The following is an 8,479-nucleotide window of genomic DNA, read 5'->3' on the forward strand; positions in this document are numbered from 1 at the left end:
CCTCATTGGATCTTTACATCTGGCTGTTCTCTGTGAGGGAGGACATATCAGTCCACCTTGTATGGAAGGAGGTGAAGGGCCCGGGAGGCCAAGGGGCCAGCTCAGGTTATGAAGTTATTTAGCTGGTAGATGACAGCTCTGGGATTCACATCCAGGACTGCCAATGACCTGAACCTGGGTGATAGAACAGAGCCCTCAAAGGAAGAACACAACCCGTGATGATCTGAGCATCCTTACTCCTGTTACCGAGTACCATATTGGCAAGGAACTCCCGCTGGCTCTCTTTGGTACCCACGTCATCTGTCCTTCACTGATGGCTGCCAATTTATATGTGTAAGTTTCCATTCTTGAAAAAAAGCTTTCTCAGGCTGTCTAATTTAATCCTCCCAAGAATGCCAGCAGGGAGACGAAGCCAACCTCTTTGTTCCCATTTTATGGATGCAATAAACTGAGGCCCAGGGAACAACATGACTTGGGCATTGGTTTCAGGGTTGGAGTGGCTAAATGAAAGGGAAATTTTCTGGCTGGTACATTGGCCCTTTTGACCAAAGGGGCCAAAGTGTCCATCCTACAATGTCGGTACTCTTCTGACATACTTTTGGTGTTGATGTTGGTGGTAAAGAGGTTTTTGTTCACTCTGGTTTCGATAAGGAATCAGAGCTCCGATCTCAGCAATTTCTGTAGTGCTGACAGAGATTCCAAAATCTTTAGATGCTTCCAAAATCTTGTGAGAACCGGATTTTCCCAGTGTTTGTGTGTGTCAGTGTGGGGCGTCTGCATTAATCCTGTCTTTGAGGGACCTGGGAGAGGCCCCCTTCTCTCAAGGCCAGGTGCAAGCTTCGATACACTGCATTAATCAAAGCAGCTAGTAAGCATGAAGGTGCTTTAGAAACATCACAGCACCCTGGGTCCAGGTGGGGACTGCAGTAACAGTAACCCATCTTGTCTGTTCAGGCTGGGGCTTGACAGAGCGTGGTGCATGGGACAGCTTGTATGGATGCTCTTATTTATTTTTAGATAAATATTAACTGAGCACCTACTATTTGCCAAACCTTGTCTCAGACACTTGCATGGTCATCATCCCTTTGAATAAGGCTCACGTTTAATTTGGGTTTTGTTTGGGAGCATACTTGAGCATTTGGAATAAGATTAAAATAATCATAGCCCTCTCTTTTTCCCTTCTTAACTTTTTAGATTTTATTTCCCAGGAGATGGTGTTCAGTTGTTTGATGATGAAGGACTTTTTTTTTTCACGTTAAATGCTTGCCAAGGAGGTGTGTTCTATGGAGGGTGTACATCAGACTGGAATGAGATTCTGCGGTGAGGGCAGCTTAACCAGGGGGAGGGGACAACAACATTAATAAACTGAGATCATAGAGGAACGGGGGTGGGGAGCTCAGGGCCTTTGTTGGAAAGATATTAATGGGGATCATGCTTACATTCTTAGCTGAAGAAACTATTTGATCTCCTGAGCATAGCTCTGATGTCTCTTATGATATGTATTAAATGTAAAACCCCCTTCCACTCAGAAAGTCATTTGTCAAATCAAGTGGTTGGAAGTTTCTATAAAGTCCTGGAGACTCAGAAAGAAAGATGGACGTGGCTGGTCCATCAGCAGCTGTAGTGAGACTGCAATGTTATAAATGGGCTGGGGAAGGTTCTGGAGGCTGGGGATCTTCACAGCCAGTTCAGAGCCTCTGAAGATTGTCTTTTGGGGTCTGAACTTCATGGTTTTGGTGGGCAAACATGGGGGATGGGAGAGACAATTACCCTGACATTAATAAAGGGCCTATTATGTGCCAGGAGCAGAGCGGGGAGTTTTAAAAATACATCTTCTCATCTACTGCGGACAGTGATCTCATCAACCACGGGTCATGACTCCTCTTAAAGGGCCTGGTAGGGACAGGGGAGGAGGAGAAATAGGGCAGTAGGGGTAGAGAGGGCCTCACGCTGCCCTTAGGGCCACTTTAACTCATGGACAAACAGAGAAAATGAGCCATCATTCACTGTCATTTTGGGGTGCCTCTAAAGGATATTCTGGACAAAACTATCTCCCCCACTGGACTAAAATTCCAAACAACTGGGCCACTAGTGAATCAGATTTGAAGCATGAACCACGCACGCCACGAACGCATGAACCTGGCATCGCCACGTAATTATTTCTCAGGTTAGTGGAAATCGTGGGTGTTGGTTTAAATGAAAGGGATGGAGACCCAAAGTTTTTTCTTAGATAGATCTCACCTCTCTCTCCAGGCATCCAGGTGCCAGCAAAGACCAGGTTTCCTACCTGTAGCCTATGAAGTCTTCGTTGTTCTCTGCAGGTGAAGTCCAGGTAGTAGTTTACCTCTGTATCGTGTCCATCATGAAGGCAGCAGGCAGGGCTGATAATTTATAGGACACTGGTTTGGCAGGGCCGCTGCCTGTCTTTGGGATGGCCTGGCAGTCGGAGGAGAAAGGGGAAGGGTAGTGAAGGGAGGAAAAGAAGAACCCTGCTCACCTGCTTGATCCTCACAACCCCCTGGACAGCTAAGGTACTCGAAGGGAATGTTGGGAAAACCAGGCAAGAATCAGAAGCAAGCAACACAGTCAGTTGGAGCCTGAAAGGAGTAAGTTCTTCCAGGGAAAAGTAGAAGGTGAGCAGTGTTCTGGTAAACGGGATCTTGCACGTGGACTAAGGTGAATACAATTTATCAGGAGTTTCTTAGGCACCATGTGAAGTGCTTTATATGGACTGTCTGATTTCCTCCTCAAAACTACCCCAAGAAGATACGCCTGACACACACACACACCTACACACTGTGTTTGTTGTTTTTTTGTGCTTTTTTGTTTGTTTGTTCTTGTCTGTTAGCACCCACTAGAAAGTAAGCTTCCGTATTTTACAAATGGGCAAACAGAAAATATTCTAGTCTGTGGAATGAAGGAAGAAATATGACCAGTTACATCGTCACTAGGACCATACAATCTGAACAATCCAGTAACTTATGAGAAACATGAATATGCCTGGCATTGAAACCAGAGAAAAAATATCTCTGTGAAATGTATGAATGATCCACTATCACCGAATTGCCCAATTTTAAACCATATTATACCCAAATCTATACACCCAGATGAGGGCTGGGCTGTTAAGAAGACCACCTCTGCCCAATATTAATGGCATCATAAATGAGTTTCCGGAGGGAGGTGGCTCTCACCTCCACTGGATGGGGTACTGGTCTGTAGAAGGAAATTCGTCCTCCCTGGAGATGGTAGCCGACTTTTCCAGTGACATGGCCACAGCTAGAGATGTGACTGTCCTCCGTGGTGGCCAATTACCATCCTGGGAAAATGGTTTTAATTCTTTGGAGGTTGAGTCAGGTCCGGTGAATAAAGTCAATGTTCAAACTGAACTTCTGAGGGAGAAATTACAAGCCTGATGTTCTTTACAGCCCGTAAATCAATCCAGTTCCTAGAAAGAAGTTCCAAGGATGTTTTGGCCGTGTGGCTGTTTGAGCAGCAGCCTTGGAATAAATGTATATGGCTTCCCGAGATGACAGCTTTGGGGATAGTGGCGTTCACGTGTAAGTGTAAGTTCTGATGTATCAGAAGTAATCAGTTGTGTTACCTTGTGTGTCTTGATTTCCCAACTGAAATATAAAATCCTGAAAGCTGGGGGCCAGAGCAGAGGCATTAGCTTAACTCTGGTGGGTGGAAGTATTAACCTGATTTCATCCCTCCCCACCCCTTGTTTCTTTCAGCCTCTTTCCCTCCGATGACAGGCAACTCCATTCTCTGAACAAAATCCTTGAATCACACAACTCTTCTCTTCCTGCCACCCTCCACGTCCAGTGGGTCAGGCAATCCTATTGCCTCTACCTTTAAAATATACCCGCAGAAAGAAGGCCTCTTGAAACTTCCATGGCTCCTATCCACATCCTCTTTCCCCGCCACCTCCCCTGTCCTGGGTACTTGCAGCAGCTTCCTAGCTGGTCCCCTTGCCGCCCGCCCCCCGCCCCCGACCTTTGCCTCCCGTGGTCTGTTCCTTGCCAAGCAGCCGTTTGGAAATCAGGTCACTCTTCTACCAAAATCCTCCAGTGGTTTTGGTGGTTGGCAGACTAATGGTCCCCAAATGTCCATGGCCTGATGCCTGCAGCCTGTGTGTTGCCTCATGTGGTGAAAGGGATGCTGCAGATGTGATTAAAAGGATGGGCCTTAACATGGGGAAGGTACCCTGGGCGATCTGAGTGGGTTCAACCCTAATCCCACAAGTCCCTAAAAGTGAAGAGCCCTGCCAGGCTGAGATCAGAGAGGTGGACTTGTGGGTATGGAAAGATGGTCAGAGGAATTTCAGGTGAGAAGGACCTGACTCCCTGCTGCTGCCTTTGAAGGTAGAGACAAGGGGGCCAGGAGGCAGGTAGCGACGTCAGCGTCTGGAAGCTAGCAAAGAGGAGGCAAGGCTTTCTCCCCTGGAGCCTCCAGGAAGGAACCCAGCCCCACTGACACCTTGATTTCAGCCCCAGTGAGACCCATGTCCTACTCTGACCTCCAGAATTGCAGGATGTTACATTTGAAATATTTGAAGCCACAAAGTTTGCCTACAGCAATTTATTATAGAGCAATGAATAGAGATAAACCCAAATGATCATCTGGTCCTGCCATCTTTCTGACTTCATTTCCTTCTACCCTCCCACAGACCTTATTACAAACAGCGCCCCCTGCTGGCCCTTGTTTTCTGTCTCTCTCTTACCTGGCTTTGCTGTTCTTCATAGTGGTCACTACCACTTGACGCACACAGACACCTACCTACACACTGATATTTATGTGCTTGTTCGTTATTTTTTGTTTTTTGTTTGTTATTGTCTGTTATCACCCACTAGAAAGTAAGCTCCAAGAAGGCAGGGATTTTCGCCTGTCTCCCCTCCCTCCCCCGCTCTCCTGGTATAGTGCCTAGGATATGGCACATAGCAGCTGTCCAAGAAATACTTTTTGAATGAATGATGGTATGAACAAGGTATTCATTGTCCTATGCTATAAACAAACCCCTTGCTATAATGTACTGACTATTGTCTGCTTTGGTTGGACGTAAAGTTAGCCCTCAAAAATCAGTTCCCCAAACAGGTGATTCATTGGGGACAACCTAAGTTTTCTTCTTTAGACTATGATGAGACTCGCTGTTTGTATCCAAAAACCAGAATTAGAATAACGTCACCCCTGTCCCTACAAACTGCCGGGATGGTAACTTCTGCTCACAACACAGGACTTATTGTTCCAGCCCAGTGGCCCCTCACTGGCTTGGTGACCTTGAGCAAAACACTTTCCCCTCTGGGTGTGCATTTCCTCCTGTGTTAAAGGGGGAGTAGACGACGATTGCTTGGACCTCTTCCACCTCTAAGATTTTCAGCGCCCACTGATTCTGTCACTGCTTGGCTTGTTCACGGTGGTTAACTGTAGGGAGGCTGGGGCACCATCTCTCCACATGCCTTTGAGAGAGGAATGTTAGTTTCTACTCTGCCCTTGGAAGCACACTGGATTCCTGGAGCACAGGTAGGGTGTGGGTGTGTGTCGGCTAGTGTCATCACCAGGAAGGTGGGGAGAAGAGATGGTGGGAGGAGACAAACAAGGTAGGGTGGCCAGGCAACAGGGCAGGGAAGAGAAACAGATCATGACACATAAAAGATTCTTAAGCTCTTGGAGAGAGAACATTTTGAATCTGGGTGAAGAATGTTAATGGGAGGCATACTGAAGGAGGCAGGTGGCTGAGTTAGGAAGCAGGTCAGGACCATGGAGTTTGAATTGACTTCTTTAGACAACAGTTTGGCAGTATCTAGTAAGTTTGAAGATAGGTGTAACCTATGACCCAGCAATTCCACTCTGCTTTGGACCAAATTGAGCTCCCCTCCTCAATTCGCATGTTGAAGCCTTAACCCCCCAGTGGAATGGTATTTGGAGATGGGGCCTTTGAGACATAGTTAGGTCTAGGTGAGGCCAGGAGGGTGGGGTCCTCATGATGGGATTAGTGCCCTTATAAGAGAGCTTACTGTCTCTTTCTGCCATGTGAAGACACAGTGAGAAGGTGGCTGTTGACAAGCAGGAAGAGAATTCTCACCAGATAATGACCATGCTGACACCTATATTTTGGACTTTTAGCCTCCAGAACTGCGAGAAATAAATTTTTGCTGTTTAAGCCACCCGGTCTCTGGTATTTTCTTATGGCAGCCCAAGCTAAGACACACTCCTAGTATTTACACTCTAGGGAAACTTTTGCATATGTACACCAAGAGACAAGCATATTTACAGCACCATTGTTAAGCAAAAAGTAGGAACAAGCTATATATCCACCAGTAGTAAGAGAAATAAATAAATGGTGATATACATTCATACAGTAGAATTATATAGAAGTGAAAATGAATATATCCCTCTAGTCAAATTAATAAAGATGAATCTCCCAAGTTGCAGAAGAATATGTGTAGTATGAACCCACTTAACTGAAGTTCAGAGTTATGCACAACTCAATAATATATTATTACACACATCTATGTATAATATATACACACATAGTAAAACTACTGAGAAAAAAGCAAGGTGAAAAAAATACCCGTAAAATTAAGGAGAGTGGATACCCCAGAGAAAAGGGTGGAGGGAATGAGAATGGGGTGGGCACACAGGTGGATTCAAAAGCATCTAGAATGTACTATGCTTAAGGCTGCATGGTAGGGGTTATTCTTTATACTTTCTATACAGTGTTATGTATATGATTCTGTATACATATGAAATATTTCATCATTAGAAAAACAATTTAAGCAATGAAACAAAACATAATAAAAGCATAGGCTTTGGAGGCAGGCCAACCTGGGCTCTGCTCCAGACTCTGCTGCTTTATGAACTTGGGATCTGGGCAAGGCTCTTCCCTCTGAGACTAATGACACCTCCTCACAGGCATCGGAGGGGAAACCCAAGAATGAAGTGAGCAGAGCCCACACACAGTAGGTGTTCAGCCATGGAAGCAATGATGAGGAAGATGGGAAGAAGGCCTAAAAGAACTATTAAAAAGCCTTTTAGGGGACTTCCCTGGTGGTGCAGTGGTTGGGAGTCCGCTTGCCAATGCAGGGGACACGGGTTCGACCCCTGGTCCGGGAAGATCTCACATGCCACGGAGCAACTAAGCCCGTGCGCCACAGCTACTGAGCCTGTGCTCTGGAGCCCCTGAGCCACAACTACTGAAGCCTGCTCTCCTAGAGCCCGTGCTCCACAACAAGGGAAGCCACTGTGACGAGAGGCCCTCGCACCGCAACAAAGAATAGCCCCTGCTCGTTGCAACTAGAGAAAGCTCATGTGCAGCAACGAAGACCCAACGCAGCCAAAATAAATAAATTAATTAATTAATTAAAAAAAAAGGCTTTTATTCTTCTCGAGATGGTGAGAGGTGTTGCAAAAATTTTCAGCAGTAATAATTAACCTGCATGGGGTGCTTTGTAGTTCACAAACCCTCTCTTCCCTGGAGCTGACAACTCTTTGAGGCAAGTGAGAGCAGATAATGTTTGTCGAGAAAGAGTGAATTAGGAGGAGAGGCTGTGAATCTCACCATCACAGGGGCAGACGTTAAACACTACGGACTTTAGACTAAGCAGACCATGAGTTAGTACAGCTGTCGAGGGTTTGAACAGCTCACAGAACCAGATCGATTTGGTGGACATACAGGGAGCCCTATGCCCCACATTTGGGGCTTACATAGTCTTTCTTGTGTAAATGCTTATAGAAATTGGCCGTATATTATGCAATCAAGGTTACTAAGTTTCCAAAAAATCAGGAAAACACAGACCACGTTTTCTGACTATAACGCCATTAAATTAGAAACTGATGACAGAAAAATAACACAGGTACATTTAGAAATTTAAATTTGGGAGTCAAGATAAAATGACGGGGTTTCCCTGGTGGCACAGTGGTTAAGAATCCGCCTGCCAATGCAGGGGACAGGCCCTGGGCCCCTGCAGGGTTCCAGCCCTAGTCCCGGAAGATCCCACATGCCGTGGAGCAACTAAGCCTGTGTGCCGCAACTACTGAGCCTGCGAGCCACAACTACTGAAGCCCACAGGCCACAACTACTGAAGCCAGTGCGCCTAGAGCCTGTGCTCTGCAACAAGAGAAGCCACCGCAATGAGAAGCCCGCGCACCACAACTTAGAGTAGCCTCAGCTCGCGGCAACTAGAGAAGGCCCGCGCGCAGCAACGAAGACTCAACGAAGCCAAAAGAAAAAAAAAAGATAAAATGACATCAACTCTGGCAGAGAGGTTTTAGAAGTTGTAAGTGGCTAGCAATCTTTGCTAAGGTTGGGCTGACCTGGACTTGGAAGGTGATGCTGGTCCTGAGTTCTTACCTTTTATGATTTTTCTCCTGGATCCAGGCTTCAAGTGACTGCTTGCTGTATTCCGACCAAAGTATGTTACTGCTTTTACCCCATTCTGCCCCATCACTCCTTTTTTCCATATCAAAATCTCCTAGCTGG

This window comes from Phocoena phocoena, chromosome 10, assembly GCF_963924675.1.
Source record: "Phocoena phocoena chromosome 10, mPhoPho1.1, whole genome shotgun sequence".
Taxonomy (NCBI): domain Eukaryota; kingdom Metazoa; phylum Chordata; class Mammalia; order Artiodactyla; family Phocoenidae; genus Phocoena; species Phocoena phocoena.